At 36.1% G+C, this 22,116-nt stretch overlaps 1 long non-coding RNA gene across 1 annotated transcript; it reads left to right on the plus strand.

Moving 5' to 3' along the window:
* The first annotated feature begins 15,626 nt into the window (after window positions 1-15,626).
* On the plus strand, window positions 15,627-20,994 carry LOC136789084 (uncharacterized). The gene is made up of 3 exons (XR_010827866.1): window positions 15,627-15,835; window positions 17,841-17,899; window positions 20,624-20,994. It is a non-coding gene; the product is annotated as an uncharacterized lncRNA (long non-coding RNA).
* The last annotated feature ends 1,122 nt before the right edge of the window (window positions 20,995-22,116 follow it).

Consider the following 22,116-nt stretch of genomic DNA (forward strand, 5'->3'; position numbering starts at 1 on the left):
TTTGTTTGTTTGTTTTTCTCCTTAGGCAAAATACTTCTATTTCCAACCTGGAACAAAAATAAATAAATACGTCTTTCATTTCTAGATCTTGATACACTTTGCAAGAGAGGTTAAAATCCTTTATGGAAAATAATGTAAGGTAGAGAGAAAAAATACAGTACTGCCTGGTATACTGCACTACTTGTTGAAACTTTTACCACTATAATAACTCTTATAGCCACAAAATTTACATCCATAATAAATGGGAATGATGATTTAAGTATTCTATTATAGCTAAGGGGCAAAAATCACATCTGCAACGTGGGAATTTTTTGCACAGATCTGAGTACAGTTCTCAGGCCTCCTGTGTGACTCTACTCAGGTCAGTGCTTCAGTGCTCATTCCCTGGGACAGGAGGCTGCCCTGTCTTCATAGCTGGGGACCTATGGTTGTTTTTGCAGTGGTTGTTTTCAATCACAAAATATTGAGATGGGTGCAGGACTTGCTAGGTGAATTTTATGGTTTCTGTTCAAGAGGAGGAGTATGGGATTAGACTATAATTGTTCCTTCCAGCCTTGTAAATTCGTAAATATTTCTACTGAATTAATAATGGCGATGGGTTGATTTCTGCTGATCTTACCTCTGCTGGTTTTACGTTCTTAACTGAATAAAGTGAGCAGATCTTGGCTCAATAGCTTAACATTATGACAGTAATCGCTAAACTATATAAATGTCCGTCATGGGTTTTAAGTGTTACATCACATAATTATTAGTTGCCTTGATCTTAACAGCTATGGGAAAATGTTTAATTGCATTACATTACATTTTATTTATTTAAACAGTGCCTTTGTTTGATCCAAAGCACCAGGGAAAGATGAGAGAACATCATAAATTAATACTATCTGACAGGCCAGAAGTGAGGTCTGATCTATTCTGTAACACATCCATCTAAAGGGAAGCAAAAAAACCCACAACATTTAGAAATATGACACAATCCAGTATTACAGGTAGAAAATGTTGTGAGACTTATTATTAAATCTATTAGATGATAGATTGCTTTGGAAACAACAGTATGAAATGATGTATGGGTAGATTAATTTATGTACTCATCCACCTATTTTTGACAGTTGACAGTATCTAAGTCATAGATTCATAGTTGGTATGAGGTGATACTTTGCTGAGAGTGCGATTGCAGTTAGTTAGGTCTTTTTCTTGGAAGCAGGATTTTTTGTTACAAATATCTAAATCCCACTTTCAGTGAGGTTCAGACAATCAAGTCCCTTTGGAAATCAGAGTCAAAATATATATCCTAGTAATTTGCTGAACAACAAAATATTTTGTTTTTCTTTCTTCCTGTACTCCTTCAAAGATTAGTTTGTTGTTTTTTTTGTTGTAGTTTGTTTGTTTGTTTGTTTGTTTGTTTTTTGGCTTAAGGAATATCAGAAGTAATACTGCCATTAGGGACACAACTAGCAGTCAGAAAACTTGATCCTCCTGGATATCTAACAACATTCTATGTGATACTAATCAAACAACTTTACTAGAGTATGCTACCATTTCTTCACTTACCTTTTATGTCTCCCACTGAGTTTAGGATAATTGAGTTTTATGCACAGTTATTTGGCAACATGAGATTCTGATTGAGATCAGAACACTTGTTTATGATTAATTTAGTGACAGACTAAATTTTAAGAAATGTAAGTTCAAGATATCTAGGCATAAAGACCTAGACATAGTATACACTTTTGTATATATTTGGTGCTTTCAAAGACTGAAAATTATGAGTACATGGTCTTTATGAGTCTGTCTTCTCTGGTGACTATTGTAGTCATTGTGATGTTATCCCTGATATTCATTCCATTAATCTTTAAAAATAGTATTTAAATAGGGTTTTTTCATATTTCATTAAAAATAATTGCAACTGACATCTCAGAATTGTTCTAAGTACCAGGTATTGTTCTTATTTGGGGAATTTTTTTTTGGATAGGCTGAGGACACAAGGCAAAACAATTATTTCTCAAGAACCCCTTTTTTTTTTTTTTAATTTTAATTTTGATTTTATAAAGGTCGCTTAATTCCAAACTTAGGTAGTTTAGTTGTTGTCTTTGGATTAAGAGGAATAAATACAGGTGTTCAAGTCTACACTGACAATGCAGAAAAAGAGTAAGAGAAAGAAAAAGTACTATATCCTGGTTCTCATGCAATACACAATGCTCAATTCTTGTGATCCATTTCAGAACCAGAAATCTTATTTTAATTTTCCCTAATACCACTCACTAAATTTTGAATTGATTTATTATGCTTCTGTGTTGTAAATCTTATTAACTGTGTATGCATGTTTCTTTTATAAATACAACAGTGCCAGAAGTTTGCCCTCATAATACTCAGACACTGCATGAGCTTCATGGACAAATGAATGAAGCATGAAAATGAAGGAGATCAAGCAGAAAGAAATGTAACTCAGAGATGCTAAATATTTTAAGAACAGAGGTCTAAACTGAATTGCAGTAATACTTTCTTTACAGATATTTCTATCTATTTTTAATCTAATCCTTTGGGAATCAGGGTAAAGACATGTAGTGTACTCATTCATTTCTATATTTTTACCTTGGATTCATCTAGACTTTAGTTAATCAGCTAAACTTTCACCTTCTATTTGATATTCAACACATTTGAGATTTGCTTGATAACTTGGGACTGTCAGAAGTCACAAGCATGTGGTAGAGACACTAAGAGGGACTAACTTAAACCATACAAAAACTAGACATATAAACATCTTCCATGCATTTATGACATCCTCGCTGGATTTATTTCTGGCCAGATGCAGCTGTAAATGTTAAGCACAAAAAGCAAATCTTTATTAAGAGATTTGAATGAGTAAAACTGTTAAAAAAAAACCTGCATTATTTCTCCCATTCCTTCTTGGATTAGTTGCACAGTGTATCTTGAAGAGCAGCAGATAAAACCTAGGAACTGATTTTCCTTATTGCTTGCACAAAGGAGGGATTTGGAACATCCTGGACAGTTAGTCTGCTGTTAGACACAATAGTCTGCTTTAGACCAAATTTACCTAAGGTGAAAACTCAATCTCTCTCTCCTAGCCCAGTCTTTGTAATTCCCCCCCATACTCTCACAACTTAATACTCACAGCTCTCTGCTGCACACTTATTCTATCCCAGGAAGAATGGAAAAGGAAAAGGAAAAGGAAAAGGAAAAGGAAAAGGAAAAGGAAAAGGAAAAGGAAAAGGAAAAGGAAAAGGAAAAGGAGAAGGAGAAGGAGAAGGAGAAGGAGAAGGAGAAGGAGAAGGAGAAGGAGAAGGAGAAGGAGAAGGAGAAGGAGAAGGAGAAGGAGAAGGAGAAGGAGAAGGAGAAGGAGAAGGAGAAGGAGAAGGAAAAGGAGAAGGAGAAGGAGAAGGAGAAGGAGAAGGAGAAGGAGAAGGAGAAGGAGAAGGAGAAGGAGAAGGAGAAGGAAAAGGAAAAGGAAACAAATAACTTTGGGTAGTGGGAGAAACTTGAGTATAAGAAGATCTTCAAAGATGAACTGTGCTTCACTATAAAGGGGAAAGTGTTTGACTTTGCCATGCATCCTTGCTCCTGCTTTCTTTCCTCTTACTTAGACTTTTACTATATATAATTGCAGGATTTTCCTAAAAATAATAATAATAATAAAAAAAAATCTTTACATTCTTGAGAATCATGTTCTGTTCATTGTTTAGAGATTCAGAGATGGCTTTGAGTCAGGTGACTTAGAGACCAGTTCAAGCACAGCTTTCATGCTGAGGCTATTCCTGGGAAGCAGTGGAGCTGTGATACTAAAAAGTTACTATGTTAGCTAAATACCTGTCTGTGGAAAGAAATTTTATTGTGACATTTTATTATGCCAGACCTCACCAGGGATCACCTCTCAAGACCCACATACAAGGATGTACTAGGATCCTTAAGCAGTTGTCCTCCCTGTGTCTCCTACAGATTTTACTATAGCAAACCTCCATTCTCTGTTGTTCAAGACCTGCAGTCCTTCACCAGCTGAAAATTATGCCATGAAACTTGCAAGGAAGATTCACTTCACTTGCCCTAAATGAGACTTCTGATTATCAGGGTTACCTTTCCTACCCTGTTTCAGAAACCTTCTCTCACCTTAAGTTAAGCTTGCTCTTTCCTACTTCTCTAAAATGTTTTTTATACCTTCCAACTTTAAAAGGGTGCTGTGCAGACAAGCATTAGAAAGTTTGTAATGCTAGGCCAAGGGAGCCATAGAAACACCAAAAACAAATTTAACTTTGAGGTGCTTGAATGGAAAGAATCTTAAAATAGAAAGACTGTACTATTATTACTCTTTCTTCCTCTGGTGCATTCAGTATTGGCCTCTGTCACAAGCAATTGGTACAACACAGAAGTGGATGGACCATTGGTCAGCACGGTTATGCCAGTTCTTAATTGTTTAATGTTCTGGTACAGATTTTTTTCAACAGCATTGATGGTTAATCTGATTTTTGGAAGGAGAAGATGTCAGGCTGCCTTTTCCATTAGCTCACAGTCTATTTAGTTTTCCTAGGTTGTTTGGAAGCTTGATGGGGTTTAATTGAAAATGTCAGAAGGGAACGTTTTAATTTGACTGCATTTGATATTGTGGCTAATGCATTCTACAATTCATTGTAATTCGAAGCACTCTTCACATTCTACAACTGGCATTGCTATTATTTTAAAAGGTGAGATCTTTCATTGTTAATCAACATGGGGTACTTAGAGCAGTTTATACGGTGTGTTAATATTTTTTATATTTATGTGCTACACCTTTACAAGGGCTACAACAAATTCGTATTTTATGGTCTAATTAAGTCCTTCCCTCAATCTTCGAGTCCCAAAAGATCATAAAATTTCCCAGTTCTCTGGACCTGTTTCATTTTTCAAAGGTTGGACCAGAAAGAAAGCACAAAAGAGTTTACACTAGAGACAGCAAACACTAATTTTTATTAAAGCATTCACATAGGATATGAGAAGGTGAGGTTCAAGTCCCTGTTTCCAAATCCTGTTTAACTCATTGTGTAAAGATCTATCATGGAAGACTGAAAGAACAACAACATAGACTGCATAATTCCTATCTGTTTAGAGAATGGTTTGGAAATCTTGGCTTTATGTTCATGCTTCAAGTGTGTTTTTCAAATACAGCTTAGATGAATGTCAGGATCCCCAGTTACAGGGTAAAACAGAGCACCACAAACATTCCTAAAAGCTGATAGCTGGCTGTCTTGTAGGACTTGATCCAGGAGTTATAGCCTAAAAACACACATCTTGACAAGTCTGGGATAAGATTTCTCCAGCTCAATTTTTGTCCATACGTTAAATATTATTTTACTTCTCCCAGACTAAAGGCCTGGACCTGTCACAACTCTTCTCTGCATAGAGACCACCAGCATTTTTCCAACCCCTCCTGTGGTATAGCACTCAGCTTCTCTTTACATATATCTGGCAAAGATCAAATACAGAATTGAGTCAAGGTCTTTTTCTTTCCCTGGAGTCATCTGCCCTGAACAAGTTTGCCTGACCTTATGAGATTTCAGGAAAATGCCTTTTTTTTTTTTTTTTTTTTGAGAGAGAATCTTGCAGAGAATCAGATATAAACTTCCACCGTTACCTGCCTGGATTTTCCACACACAGATGATTTTGTTCCTACCTATTTGTGGACAGATAGAACCATGCAAGACTTTTTACTAGATTAAATGTATAAGGGAAAGAAGGTTAGGCAAACATGAGGTTCACTGAAAGGTGAGATATTTCAAAGCCTCAGTCTTTTGTTGATACATCTCTGAGTGTTTTAGTAGTGAGCTAAAGTGTACATTTTTATATTCACTCTAGCTTGGTACAGCATAACATTTGCAACATACTAGCATTAACTGGCAGCTGTGGTGACAGTCTGAAGTAATAAAACAAGAGACTAACCTACTGAGAGATTTGACCTATTTTTGTATCTCATAGCAGTGCTTAGCTCAGTGTTGAAACATGAAGTTGTGCCTACTCTGTAAATTAATTTCGTTAAACAACAACTCTTTATCTACAAATAAACAAACAAACAAACAGAAAAACAATTAAAATGTAATTAAAAATTGAGGGACTCCAAACAGTCTTGTTCAGTTGTTAGGATCATGGTCAAACTGGCTTTTTCCTCTCTGGAGGATAAGACCTGTTTTTTTGGTATTTCAGACACTGAAGCTGTTGTATTTGCTTGTGTTCTCCCCTAATGGCCTGTGGGGCACCATTGAACTCTTTCTAATATGTTTGTAATCAGTGTTAAATTCTTCATATGTCCTGAAGTCAAAACGAGATTTACAAAACATGGTCAGCAAGCATAAATGACAAAGAATGGGAATTCATGAACAAGTTTATCCTTCTCAGTCCCTGCAAAAGACACAAAAATCTTTTAGATATGTTGTCCAAATACTTTTTTTTTTTCCTAGTGATTCAAGTCTTAGTATTCAATTTCTTTCAATGTACCTATGCTAGCAAGAAAAGAATGTCCCAAACCAACAATTATATAATGTTCACCTTGATAGCTTTATCAATAAGGACAACTATACCAGACCTGTGTGATTCTCCTAAAGAGAGGAAAGTCAAGATGTAAGAAATGAAATCATTTTGGATGACATTTCTTTAAGGAAAAAAAAAAAAAAGTTTTTTCTAATTTGTTCAACCAATTGGGACAGTCCAAATTAAGTTTTTACTGTTCCACATTTTCAGCAAATTTAAAGGAAAATCCAGACTTAAATAAAATGTTTTGTTCCATCCAGCACAGAATATAAAACCTTATTTTATCCTTGCTGCCACTTACAGCACAGATAACAAGGGAATTTCTATGAAATAACAGGAGATTTAAAAAGTCATTTTCATAACTCACACATTTGAAAACTTATTTTTAAAAAAATCAAAAAGCTATAAAATCTACACAAACACATAAACTGGCTTAGGTATATTAATCAGCAAAACCAAGCAAAAATAAGCTATGTAACCAGACAAAATCTATACAATTCTACCATAAATTAAACACTTTTCTATATTAAGTTTTTTGATAGAAACTGATTTTCATTGATAGATGTGTGTTATGATGTGAAAATATCAAGTTAATTTATATACAATCCACTGCAAGACAAACTTTCTAACAAATATCTGATATAGACATACAGTAGCATTCATAAAGATAAAATGTATATAGTAAAATTATCTATAAAAAGATCATAAAAATATTAAAAAGGCAATAAAATGGATACAATCGTTCAAAAGGTGTTGCTGTTGTCTCTTTTTATTTATTTTTTCTTACATGTCAATTAATATACTTGTTAAGGAATCTCTCTAAGAGAATGAGGTGTCCAATTTATGGAACAGTTGTGCAGGAAAGACTGATATTTTATATTTATTTCTTTTTTATCCCCATTTGAGAGTAGAAATTTAAATACTCCCTCATTCCTCGATGTTCCCCCCAGTCTCAAATGACAATTTTCTGTTTCAAATATTTCACTGTAGTTTTGTTTGAGATCACCCTGTGTCTCTTCAGTTTGTTGTTCTCTCTCATGGGAATTACAGTTTGTACTTGTCATGCTTTTCTCTTCTTCACTAGCATGGTAGAGCCAAGAGACCTGCAGCAACAAAATCACAACTTCCCTGAGTTGTTACACTTCTCAATTTACCACTAATTACAGCTGAATAGCCCCAAAACCTCGTATTTCATTTACATCAGAGCTCTCCACTTCCTTTAGCATCAGTAGATATTATACTGCAGTAGTTTTTTCATGAGCTGGTTAGCAAATCAATCAGCATTGTAGTAGTATATTGAGGTAGAATATTAAGAAAAGATGGACAGAAACAGTCTGTTGTTTGGAAGCTGTCAATTGAACAGCTCTCTTTTAGATTTCCTGTTTAACTAACATAAAAAAGTAATAATAATGGCAAACATGAAATTTTCCCTCATGGGGAAAAAATCTCTTAGTGCCTAATTCACAGTGACTACATTCTTCTGTACTCCTGAGGAACTGGCACTTTTATTCATGAAGTAAAAGTTCTGAAGACCAATTTGTCCTCTTTTTACCACAGCTGACAGTTATCTTCACACCAGCTTCAGCATTTGTGTGCAGGATGTTTAGTGCAAAGACAGGGAACATGCGTACCCAGCAGGAAGGGTCTGTGTCACCTGCTGTGTTACTGGCCAAGCTCAGAGCAGAAACCTGGCTCCACAGGTGCATCAGGATGATAGCGCTAACATATTGCAAAGGATTTCTGATAGATGGTCAGGATTGTTTTTCTGTTATGAAAAAATTAAAGGGACTTGGAGTAAATGTCTGTCACCCTTTGTTTTTATTGGGATGGTGCATGGTTGTATGTGTGTTGAAGAGTGAGGGAGACAGCAGCAGAGAATTTAGGGGAACAGAGCATCTCACTAAAGTTTGAAGCAATTACACAAACCTTGGTTTTGACATTTTCATCCCCTCCTGTATATTTTTCAGAGATTGGTTCCAGTATCAGACAGAACTGCAATACATTTATCTCAATCCCCAGTACTATATGCCATTGCCAATGTTATTTCTACACCCTTTGATAATTCCTCATCTACTGTCCATGGGAAACCTGATCCCTGATTTTAGGCAAAGCTCTGTTCCCTTCACTTGTAAATACAAGCCTCAGCCTAACAAGAAATCTCCCGCTTTGCAGTTCATGTGTCTCTAATTCATGGCAAGCATTATGGAGATTATAATGATTTTTCTTTTATCTCTGCTCAGCTAATACACTAGTGATTGGGGAGAAAACAGAATATTTTAGTTGAGATCCTCTCTCTATGTTTGACACTGTGGTTGCTTCTATATTTCACTCAGTTTCAGATTTTTAGGGAGAACTAAACCCAGTGCAGCCTTTGATCTTTTTGACTGGTTTCCTCAGTGGAAGAAGCAGCATTATAAAAAGGGCACAATCCCTTTTAAAATGATAACATGCTGTACATTTTCTATCTCATTCAACACCAGGGTGTTTGCAAAAAACTCACCATCAGTATTGCTGTTTTTATGTGAGTCTCTATTATCTACAAAAAACACTTCCTGATCTGCTTTCTCAGAAGGTCCGTATTAATTTGTTATGATCATTTCATTTTCTACGCTATCTCTCACCTCGTATTAGTTTCTGCTGAGGCAGGCAAACTGCATATGCTATTTTTCTCTGAAAGCCAAAGCGGTCTTTTTTTTTTTGTCCCTCGCTGTGACACATATTCTTTTTTTTTTTTTCTTTCTTTTCTTTTCATTGTACTTTTAAATTGTATGCTTTAATATTTTGATATCCTTATCTGATTCTTTAATTTAGCAAAGTCCTGGTTATCCCATGCAGACTGCTTGCAATAAAAAGTCTTTCCACACCTTCTGAGTATTGCTGTTTGTTTCTCTATTACTTTTCTTATGTTTGGGCAATATAGTTTCCTGCTACTCCCATGGATATATGAAGAAAATATTTATTTAGAAGAGGTATTTTTGCTCAATCACATCCATTCTTCATCTTAAGACATCACAGTTTTCTTATCCCGTTTCTTCTTATCATACTTTTTCAGGTATCTTTCTCCCCAGAAATTTATTTGAAATTCTTCAAAAGTTCATTGGAAAATTCAGTCTTTAGCAGTAGCTCAAACAAACAGAAAATTAAAAAGGCGATTGTACTTTCATAACATGGAAAATCAGTAGATGTATATTATGATGATGTAACAATTTCATCTTGGCATTTCATTGGCTGAGCAGTATATTCAGATATGGTTTTGTTTTTCTCTACTACAGTCCATACATTGTTTATCGAGATTATATTTACATGAATGAGCCATTTCTATACTCTAAGAGATGGATACAGCCATACTACTGATGAGGGCTGTCTTCTGGATGATTTCACTAGTCTATGACACAAGAAAATGGAAAACTTATTAAGCACTTGGTTATTTTCTTTATGGGTGTATGGGAGGCTGTTTTACCATTCAGTCAAACATATTCTGGTTTAACTTGAAATAGCATAAAAGTCTTCAAAAAAAGATATAAACTGAAAATATGAGAGAAAAAAAAAAAGTCTTTTGTCTTCAAAATCATTTTCCATATTTTTATTTTTATTATTAAATTACCTGTGGTCATGTAACCTGGCATTAATATTTGCCCAAATACTTATGTGAAGTAGAAAATATTATTTGCTTCAAACACCTCAAAAAAAAAAAAAACTTTTCAGGAACTCCATAACTTTGCCACCACAAAAATCAATGAAACAACCACTTTCCTCTGAAAGATTTCAGTTTCGATGAATCACCTTTTTCTGATGAAAAAGTGTTTTGTTGAAAAATTCTCACCCTGCTCTGTTTACTGTAGTGGCTTAGTTCTGGATGAATGCTTCTAGCAATCAGGATGGCAGAGGAGAATATAATCTGCAGGGCTATTGACTACTTGTTGAAGGCCAAAGAGAGGTTAACAATAAAACCTGCTGCAATGTACATTTAAGCTACTTTGAGAAGAGAGAGGCTTATCACAGGTCTCAAGTGGATGGAAGCTTCTGTTTAGTTCACCTGGAAAATCTGCTGCCTACCCTTTTTTGAAAGTGCTGCATGTATTTAGGTCTTGGTAGATCCAGCTCATTTCATGCAAGTTGCTTAGTCTTATCATCTTGCATATAATCACATGCGATCTGAAGGTGTTGCAGCCACATCTCTGGATGTGCATGTGCCCTCTGGGCAGTACAACTCAAGCCATGGTGGATCAACTGAATGAAGACTTTGTTTTAAGATTTGATAGTAGATGCAGAACCAAAATCTAGCTGTGCAGTCCAGGCTTGTAAAATTTTCACATACTCTTCATTTTTTTCTTCCATCATAGCTATATATCAATGTAAAGATTTTAGGAAAAGAAAACTAACAAATTAAGATACAAACATGTCTACTTTGAGGGAGGTAAAACCAAAATAAATAATTCAGGAAAGTAAATTGAATCTTTAGCATAAGAGAAGGATATTTTATGCTTTCTTTGGAAAACAAAACCAAAAGAAAATAGACCACAAAACCACCATGAAACAAAACAAAAGAGAGAAAAAAAAGAACCCCCAGAATGTTATAATTAGATCGAATATCCCATAACTAGTCGTGGTAGTATCAGTTTCAGGCTGGAAAACTTCCATTTGGCACTTATCTAACACTATAACTTTATTCCACCCATGATAGCCCATGTTAAGAAAATGAACATAGTTAAGGAAGGAAGGAAGGAAGGAAGGAAGGAAGGAAGGAAGGAAGGAAGGAAGGAAGGAAGGAAGGAAGGAAGGAAGGAAGGAAGGAAGGAAGGAAGGAAGGAAGGAAGGAAGGAAGGAAGGAAGGAAGGAAGGAAGGAAATTGGTTATAGTTTTTACATATACATTTGCCTAGTCTATTAAGCACATATTCTCTTAAGCTTATTTTAAAACATTTTTTGCCAGGAACACCTCAAAGAAACAAATAAATGAGAGAAAAGGTGGAAAAGAAATACAGAACAATTACATGACTCAAATAAAATTATTGGAATAACCAAAAATAGAAATGAGGACTTCAGAGCTTCATGTTTTAACTAGTGAGGTTGGGAAATGTACTGATCTGAGTCACTGTGAATGCCCTTTGCAAAGAGAACACATTTGATGTGTAAAAGAGACTGTTTGTTTAGTTTTAGCATTTCTCTCTAAAGAAACTTCTGCTGAGAGCATCTGCCCACGATTCATCTTATTTTCAGTTGCCCATCATTTACCACTAAAAGAAACTAGAATCAAAGCCTGGCTTCTATGGAGAGACTTGTCAGCAGACAAGATGGCACTGGGGCTTCCTGGTTTAGGTGAACCCAAAGTCACTTTCTGACTTATAAAAGGAATAATTCAGAATAATAACGAAGAGAAGTGTTGTCAGCTTGCAGGGTCTACCATGAGTCCTGGTGGCAATGAAGATCTGTATTTACTGGATCCACAGTAACACAGCAACTTTAGTTTCAGTATAGTAGCACTTCAACCTCTTGTATAGATGTTACTGCTGGGATCATTATTCTCTAAATTCCCTTTTTTTTTTTTTTTTTTTTTTCCCAGTTCCTCCCCTGTGGCATGAACTGCCTTTCCTTTAGCTCGTGATGGACCTGTCATTACTGACAAGGTACCTCAAAACCTCCCTTTATTTCTGTTGTGAAGGTCTTCTTCATCTGTAAGCAAATATTGTCTCCAAGACAGAAACAGATCCTCAGATCGATATTTAAAAATTATTATTATGATCCTGGTCTAAGGAATAAACCTTCTAGCAGGCAGCTAACACACAATCTCAAACTCCCACAATGACATTTTTGAAGAAACATAGAGATAAGGTATCATGTGCAGCAGGCTGAACAATGGAACAGTCGGGGTCTTCTCACCAAAACCATAATTTTCATTTTTCAGAGAATCACAGAATCGTCTAGGTTGGAAGAGACCTCCAAGATCATCTAGTCCAACCTCTGTCCTAACACTAACAAGTCCTGCACTAAACCATATCACTAAGGGCTACATCTAAAAGTCTTTTAAAGACCTCCAGGGATGGTGACTCAACCACTTCCCTGGGCAGCCCATTCCAATGCCTAACAACCCTTTCAGTAAGGAAGTTCTTCCTAATATCCAACCTAAACCTCCCCTGGCACAACTTTAGCCCATTCCCCCTCATCCTGTCACCAGGCACGTGGGAGAATAGACCAACCCCCACCTCTCTACAGCCTCCTTTAAGGTACCTATAGAGAGCGATGAGGTCTCCCCTGAGCCTCCTCTTCTCCAGGCTAAACAACCCCAGCTCCCTCAGCTGCTCCTCATAAGACTTGTTCTCCAGACCCCTCACCAGCTTCATTGCCCTTCTCTGGACTCTCTCGAGCACCTCCATGTCCTTCTTGTAGTGAGGGGCCCAGAACTAAACACAGTACTCAAGGTGCGGCCTCACCAGAGACGAGTATAGGGGGACAATCACCTCCCTAGACCTGCTGGCCACGCTGCTTCTTATGCAAGCCAGGATGCTGTTGGCCTTCTTGACCACCTGAGCACACTGCTGGCTCATATTCAGCTGCCTATCAATCAGTACTCCCAGGTCCTTCTCTGCCAGGCAGCTTTCCAACCACTCATCTCCCTGGTCTTTGATATTAAATACATAACAATAAATGGAGTGTTAAGGTCACTGGGGCTCTAAGTTCATTAAGTTACTTAGGGTTCACTAAGTAACTAGTAACTATCAGAATTAGCATCATGGGGGTTTTGGTGAAATAGTGCACTTTATTTCATCTAGAAACTGAATTTGAATGCACAACAGAGTTAGAAATTGACTAAGTATAACAATCATTTCAGAAATAAAAGGGGGGAAAGAAGAAAAGAAAAAAAAAAAAAAAGGAAGAGCCTTTCTCTATCCATATAACTGCAATTTGGAACATTTAATGCCCATAAAATTTACTCTGTAATTGTACTTTTTTTCTCACAGAACTCTCACTGTGAGTTTCTCAGTCCCTTTTGGATCTGCTAAGTACTACTATAATGTAAATAATAGTAAATAGATTTATTTTTCTTCCTCTGTCAAGCCAATTTATTTCGGCCTTTTCCATCACACTTACTGCTGGGACACCTGACAAGTAGTCCATTTGCTTTTGTAATTCTTGACAAAGAATCCTAATTTATCCCAGAAGAAAACTGCCTGATTCCCATAAATGGTAACAAAATGTGTGTCTGCTTACACCAAAACTGAATTACGACTAATATGCCCAGAAGTCATGTACTTTATTTCAAAAGTAGGATCCAGTTTTTATAGTTGATTAAAGGCAGAAATGTATTCCCCCTCTATTTGACAGTTTGAAGATCCTTTGCAAGCACAGAAATAACAGTGGACATGGATTTTCTTGAGTACAAGAAATTCAGATTTGTATTTTAATGGTCTTAAAGTTCCATTTTAATTACGGGAAAATAATTTGAGGAAGATTGGTAATAGGCAAAACTTTGAGACCTTTTGTTCTTTAGTGCAGTGAAGGAAACCTCATTAGAGAGGATTTTCTTAGTTAGCAGGGCTTTGGGGTTAATGAGCTGTGAGTGATAATATATAGTAGTAATCCCTCATGGCTGTAACAAGTTGTATTTTATAAACTCCTTAATCTCAGTGGTGAAGGAGATGTGGGGTATAGGAAAGAGAAGAAACTAATTTGCAGAGCTCAGGGAAATTCCAGTGATTTTGCTCTGTGTCTGGAAGTTATTTGGTAAAAAAACCCTACAGGTACCACCAGGTCAAAGAAAGGGAATATTATCTGCATGTTTTCCTAAATGGTGTCATGGGGATGACAGGTAAGAACATTTTCTACACTCACTTCCTAGGTAGAGAAGAACTATATATGGTGGAGAAGAATAAGCCAAGAGAATATTTTTGATGTGTGGACTCAGTGGGAATTAGGCATCTTAAGCATAATTTTGAGGATCAAGGACAGGGACATTAAAAAAATATATATAAAAAAAGTCTGGCCTTATTAAAAATAAATAATTAAACAAATTTTTAAAAAGGGAAGAGTATAGACATGTGGTTGTTACTGTGGTAATGCAAACTCACTTGTGAGGAGCCTGGTACCTAGGGACAGCGTCCAGCACTCCGTTAGCATGTAGTGACAGCAGGGAAGGTCAAATTGCCATTTACAAGAATTATCTTGCTAAACCACCTCAAAACAACACACAAGAGGTGCTTCAGCAAGGAACATAAGTCTGTTTTCTTTAAGTGCCTTAAAAGTTCTTCCTTCTGCTGACAATGTCAATGAATTTTTCTGTACTCAGTGAGCTGGGTTAGCTTTCTCTTCTTAGAACACACTGTTATCTGACATTACAATAATTACAGATGTTTTCTATGAGAAGGAAAGTAAAATCTCAGTGCTTCCAGAAGAAATTAAAAACCAGGGCTCCTGTTACCAATGACCACATTTTGTGGACTGATCTTTAGCTCTCTTAAGTCAAGGGAGCAGGACCCCAGTTAAGTCAAATAAATTAAGCTCATGCTCAAATTCTGTTACTGACAGAAAGCTGAGGAATCACTATAGTAGATGTTCTGGGGCTTGAAACAGGAGAACATGATTCAGTTTGCCTGCATAAACTTTCTGCTGTCCCTGAGAAAAATTTAAATCTATTGGATGGATAAAACATTTAATGAAAAATATATTTAATTTATATATATATATATATTTCAGAAATCATTTAGATTAAAAAAAAAGAAAAAAGAAAACTGCTATAACATACAGGTGTTTATATATATATATATATATTTTTTTTTTTTCTACAACTACTTATTAACAAGAATCCTGTGGAAGTCTTTATGTTTATCAGCAGTGATATCTGACATCCTTCAGACATCTTTTGTACTTAACATAGTATGTAACACAAGTTATCACAGGTGTCACTGTTTAATGTTTGTGGGAGATCATTTTAGCTTTCCAGTAAAATATTGTAAACATTAATCCTTGCAATGCCCATGTGAATTTGATAAGTATTAATCTTCAACAGGTGTAAATCATTGTAACGGCATTGACTAGGACTAGTTAAACATTTTTCCCTTCAAAACTGCTTTTCAACAGAAAGTCAGCTTTTTGTTATTTACGTGTTAAATGAATCTGATTTCTGGGGAAAAATATTTTTTGAAAGAACATTTATTTAAAGAACATATCAGCTGGACTTTAAAATGGATATTTTACCTCTGGTAATTCACAATGGCTTCTTGTGGAAATGCTAGTCAAGTGTTGCATCTTCCTTCAAGAGACAAGTTCTTCCACTGCATTTTATTTTTCAGGACGTGATCATGAAGAGATAATAGATGTTTCACTTTTCAGTCAAGGTATTTAAAAAAAAAAAATTATGTGTCCAGTTGTCCACTGATTTGCAATAGGTCTCTTAAGTTTCCTTTCAGTACCATTTCAGGACTTAAGGCTATAAAGAAGAGTCTTTTCATGGAGGTGGTTTAGGTATTTTATTTGTAGGGGGACAAGGAATCAGGTGAGTTTTATTTTGTCCTCATAATTAACTTCAAAATATTTTATTCCCTCTTGAAGAAGAGGGAAAGAAGGAAACTATTTTGCTTAGTGTAGTTTTGAAGAATACTGATCATTTTGCCTTAAGTAAAGTTCCGATAAGAATGCACCAATGCCAAGTAGAATGTTTTGTGCATATATATATATGTGTGTGTGTTTATGTATGTGTGTATATATATATATAATTGACTTGTATTTTGAAAGAGGAGCTTAGAAAGTGAAATAGGTTTTCATGATTTCAAACAGCTTAAGGTTTTAACAATACCTAAGACTTTCATCTGTATATCACAAATCACTTTATAAGAGGTAGTAGTAACATTGCCATATTAAAGACAAAAGGGAAAAAAAATGTGATGTCCCTAAATTCTGTAGCAAGTCTTTTATAGACAGCTTTTGTTGGTTTTGATAAGCTTTGGATTAAGTCTTTAGCAAGAAAGATTATTTTTGCAGTGTCCTATTCAAGTAAATAATGTAAGCAAGAGGTTCTTGTATAGACTGGAACAAGTGCTTTAGGTTAAAGACATGCTGGAGTGTTGTCCTGACCAGAAATGTTTCCCTGAAGTAAGACTATGGGCTAGCTGCCCAGCTTACAATATAATATGAAGAAGATAGTGAAGTCATGCAGAGGAAGAGTGTAGGAAGAACAGGCTGGGGAATGCAAAACATCCAGGGCTGGCGAGGTACCTTTGTTTGGAACAAAAGATTGAAATGCCTTGGAACAAGACTCTTGAAATAAATTTGAAAATAAAGTGTAATATTACCACAGAGTCATATTGTCAGTAGCAAGAGTGCTTAAGAGAGAGAGAAAGAGAGAGGGAAAGAATATTCAACTGGTAATATTTTAAAGGGTAACCAATGCTCACTAGCAGCTGCAGTAAGACATTAAGTAATAGAGCACAGTAATGTTAACAGCTCTCTTGGTAAGAGTGGTAAATGAAATAAACCTCAGCATTCGGTGTATCATTAATCTACAGTGAATAATGGCACTGGTAGTGTAAGGAGATTAAAAAGGGCATTGTAAACATTTGTGGCTGTATAATATACAAATTAAAAATGTGTGAATGCTTGCAGCTGTATAATCTACAAATTAAAAAGTGTAATAGCATAGCATTAATTACTGGCTGATCAATTCGCCCATAATTGCTGGCATGTAGATGAACAATTACAGGTCCGAAATGTTATTTGTGAAAGAGACATTGACCTTGGAACCATAGGAAATGATAATATGTTATAAGGCAATACAGGCTTGTGTCAAAAACCCTCTATCAGTATTTGCTCTTGCAGGCTAGTTTGCTCGGCAACCCTAATCATACTTTTTCCTGTATGTTATTGTGCCCGAAGTAGATTATTTTATGTTTGAATTACACAAATATCTGACTGCAGAGTATTTCCTGTAATCACTGTAGATAGATGTTTATATGCACGTTACTCAGTAGATATGTAAGCAGGACTATACCTTATTACAGGACTGGGGTTGATATCAGAGCCAATTAGCTAGGCTGCTGAGCATTTCCCTGTTACCTCATCCTACTTCTATTTACTAACATGTTTGCCAAATGTCAATGGCTTAGTCTGTTTGGTTCAGATTTGTTGGCTGGTGAGTTTCTTTAAAAATGTCAGCCAGAACCCTGTACATATTTCTGAGAATTAACCTAGAAACACTGCAAGTGTTTTGCCTGTTTTAAAATAGAAATGAGCCATTGTCCATTTCTTAGACAAATGCTTGCAAAAGGGTCTTGAAATACAGCAGGAGGGAGTGTTGCTGGGTATGAGGCAGACGTTTTATTCACCCTTGTGCACTGTTTCTTGCAGCAAATGTAACTCCCACCTACTCCGTGGAGACTGCTAGATTACAGCAGCCAGCCTGGGAGGTAGGTTTCAAAGCAGGAGAAGGATTCAAGAGAGGAGAAGCCTTGGGACTAGAGGAAGAGAGAGCTTTGCATAAGGAGGGTGGGAGAGTGTAGATCTGGCTGAGTCTAAGCCAAAGATCAAAGATGGGAGGCAATGAAAGAAGGTTGGTCCTGAAAAGGGAGAGAAGATAATTAAATCTTTCCATGTGCATGCACAAGTTATAGTATCCTTAATTACATACTGCTTTTCTACTAGAGGCGAAAAATGCAGTGGTTTATAGATGGATGTGGTTGCATAATTAAGAGCAGGCAATTCTGACATTTTCTTGCTTGGAGCAGTGATAACTTTTCTAACATAATATATAAATTGTACTAATAACAATGTAGGTCTTGATTCTACATATATGTCCATTTGCTAACTACTTAGATAACGCCATTTTTTTTACATGACTTCTATCATACATAAAATCAAACATATGTAAGCATAGGAGGCTTTATTGGTCCTCATCTCAATGCAGAGACTTCTGTAGTTCCGTTCACTTGCCAACAATAACTTCCTTTATAAATATCAGGAAGGGCATATAGTCCTGTTCTATTTGCAATCCATCTCCTATTTACATGCCTTTAGTTCTGTTTTTTTCCTGTCCTCTTGTCATGAAATATTTCAGAGTCTGTGCAATAAAACAATTCCCAGTAATAATAGGCAATAGAATAGGACATTTGGAAAGCTATTTCTCTCATCAGAAAGTTTAGTACTAGGTTCAGGAAAATCCACTGTCTAAGAAAAAGTCCTCTAGCAACCAAAAACATATGACCCCAATGTTCTGCTCTCTGGACTGGTTCTCCAAAGAATATAAAATTGCATTTAAGGTCTTAGTCCTGATAGCCACAGCTGTCCATGGGATCTGCACAGGTTATCCAAGAAATTATTTAATCCTGCACAGCCCTGACTGTCCATAACAGAAGAAAGGTTACTCCAGCCTTCAGAATGAGACTTGAAAATGGTGAGAGGATCTGTGCCTGAAGTCCCAAAACACATCAGCAGCTCCAGGAAATGCATCTTTTCCAGCAAAAACATGATGGAATAAAAGGGGAGGGAAAACAACAACAAAAAAACTCAACAGACTCACTTACTTGATTTATTTTTGTTCTCTTCTCTTTGGCATGGATAACCTTTAAAGTGTCTGAGACTGGAGCCAGGCAGTAACTTCCAGAGTTTGATATTTTGTGTACGTTTTTCAGAAATGTTTTCTATATTTTTAAGAAAAATAATTCCTTGTTAACAAGTCATCCATACAATACTTATTGTAAAAGAATTTTAAAACTTGATATTCACAGAGGAAATGTGGTGGTGGTGGTGTGAGAACAGTAAGTCATCAGCAACCGAATCCTTCCATACTAAGGGACAGTATGAGGACAATGCTGATAGTTCCTTCTTCCTCAATCTTGGTTTTCTTTGGATCCAATGGAGGTTTTTATGTATTTCCTACATATTTTTGTATCTTGAAATGGCCTACAATCCATGTTACATCCAAATTCATTATATATGCTGCATTTTATGTATGTCAGATACAATTTCTTTGTTCTCTTTCTTACCACTGCAGCCACTTCTGTCCAGCTTGATGTCTTTATTTTAAAGAAAAAAATAATGTCTGGGTTATTTATAGCCATTGAGTCTTCATTGCCAGCCTGTGAGCTGTCTCTTAACTTCCCATTCCTGTACTAATTTCCACCATGTAACCCTCCAATTCAAGGCTTGTGCAATTGTACAAAGCTTGTATGTTTTGATACTGTGTTATGTTAGTCATAAATCTCTCATTCTACATGGAATAGCTGCTTGTTCCTACTGTCTACATAAAATGTATGTTTAGATGATAAGCTAACAAAAGCAAAACAAGGTTGGCACAGCCACACAATGATTAACAAGCCTGCTGCTACAGATAAACCAAGTGACCACACACCTAGAGGCAGGTCAAGAAAAGTTCAAACACAGTCTGTTATGGCCCAGAGATGAGGCCTTGCAAACTCCATAGAAATTGGTGGTCCAGTACTGACAGTTGTACTCTGACTGGTGTGCAGGGCAACTGTTCAGGATTTTTTGCACAAGAAAAAAATGGATGAAAATGAAATCTGATTTGGCATACAGCAACGTGTCCTAGGATGGAAAAAAAAAAAAAAGGAAAGGAAAGGATTTTTTCACACTTTTTACCTATAACTTTTGTTTTAAACTTTGAGTCTTTTTCTGAGAAAATGGTAAGGGAAAACAGTGTAGTAAATAAAACTTTTTGTATAATGAAAAAATGAAGTTTCAAATATATAGAAATATAGGCCTTGGTTACTAAACAATGACGAACAATTAGACACTAAAATATTTTGATAAAAATAGGTACTTAATATCACAAATCAGGATTATCTTTTCCTATCCGTAGTTTTATTTTCTTATTCTTTACTGCTATTATATAAATAATTAGATGATGGCTGTTTTAGTAACCCAGACTTGACCAAACTTGGATTTGCAGATTGAAACACAAAGTAATAAGTAGCCTTAGATTATTTGTGAATGTCACAAAAAACAAAAGTCAAAGGAGACAAAATATGAAATATAAACAAAATCTTTTAACTACTGGTTATGACTTTTAGATGTCTCAGGTTTTGGACAGTCAATTTGATATACATTTCACAACCACATATCTGAGAAAAAGGAGAGGTCCAACCACTGATAAGCTGTCCTTTCTACCCCTGCAGGTACATCAAATTCTGTTGCATCGTGCAGATGGTTATCATTTAAGATGCAAAAGTCCGTGTCAGCCTGATATAGAGCCATATGAAAGTCATAAGGAGCTGAAGAAAGAGGGGTTAGTGAAGAACAACAAACTGCTTTTTCAAAAATACTGGCCTCATAACTTGTATGGTATACAATTACAACAATACTGGTAATTAAGCTTAAATGTTGGCCATCCTTTCTGGATGTTACAATATAGTATTTTGATACCAGAAAGCTGTATGGAAATGTTGAGCACTGCCATCATAGATGGCACTTTGACTACTACCTAAACCTTGCCTATGACAACCCTGAGCTATGCAGGGCACCTTCACTAAATTAAACAACAAAGATGGAGCAAGAGTCCATAGGTAAAAAGAAAGATGCTGTCAAATCATTGAGGAAATCCTTATGGAGCAGGCCAGCTAGAAGATGTTGCTTGTTATCTGGTGACCAACTGATTTTATTACTCTCTTTATGCTTAAGTAGGTTGAACTTCTGTTTAGCAAGGGGAAAGAATGGTGGTAAAAAATGCCATTTTGCTTCTCCAACATAAGGCAAGACTTCTTATTCACGGCACTTATACATTCTTCAATAGGAATGAAAGGAAAATAAAACAACCGAGTCCGGTTGCAGCTCTCACTTACCCTACACAATCATTGTGACAGGAGGTTTATACATCTGTAAGGAATGTTTCTTTCTGAAATTTAACAGTTGTTTCCATGACACTGATGTCTATTGAACTGAGTTTATATTTATTACATTGTGGAATTATCCTGTTTTATACATTGGTAGCTTTTAGATGGATTGAAATATTATATAAATTCTCTACTTTCACAAGCTGGAGATGAAGGTGAGAAGAAGAAAGGGAAAGAGCAGTGTTATTGAGGTGTTTTATAACCTTCAGGCAAACATATAAAAAATGATTTAGGCTCCAAAATCAGTCACGGAATAAATGTGCAGACCTTAAAATAAAAACAGAAATAGATATTCCAAAATTGAAATAATATATTTCTTTACTGGTCTTTCTATCCAGTGCATCCTTTTAAATGACCATGGTCCTAAAACTGCGTGAAAACTGTCCTCTTGGTTACCCCAACTGGGTTGGACTGTGGCATTGTCCTTCGGATGTCCTGAGATGTGTTAGAGTGGGACATGTGAAGGGGAAGTTGTGACATCAGGAGGGCTTCAAAGCTGCAGACAGGGTATCATTACACCAAGCTTTAACAACTGTTCAGGTGTATGTCAGTGGGATAGAGAAGAATAGTTCAGTTGGAAGAGATCTAAAAAGATTATCAAGTCCAAGAGCCTAACCACTCCAGGCTAACCAGAAGTTAAAGCATGTTTTTGAGGTCATTAACCAAATGCCTCTTGAACACTGACAGACTGAGGAGTAGGACACCAGAAAGATATTGCCATTAACTCCTTGATTGGTGGAATGGCTGGCCAGGGCAAATGTTTAATCCATAAAAATCTG

This window comes from Anser cygnoides, chromosome Z (assembly GCF_040182565.1).
Source record: "Anser cygnoides isolate HZ-2024a breed goose chromosome Z, Taihu_goose_T2T_genome, whole genome shotgun sequence".
Classification (NCBI taxonomy): Eukaryota; Metazoa; Chordata; class Aves; order Anseriformes; family Anatidae; genus Anser; species Anser cygnoides.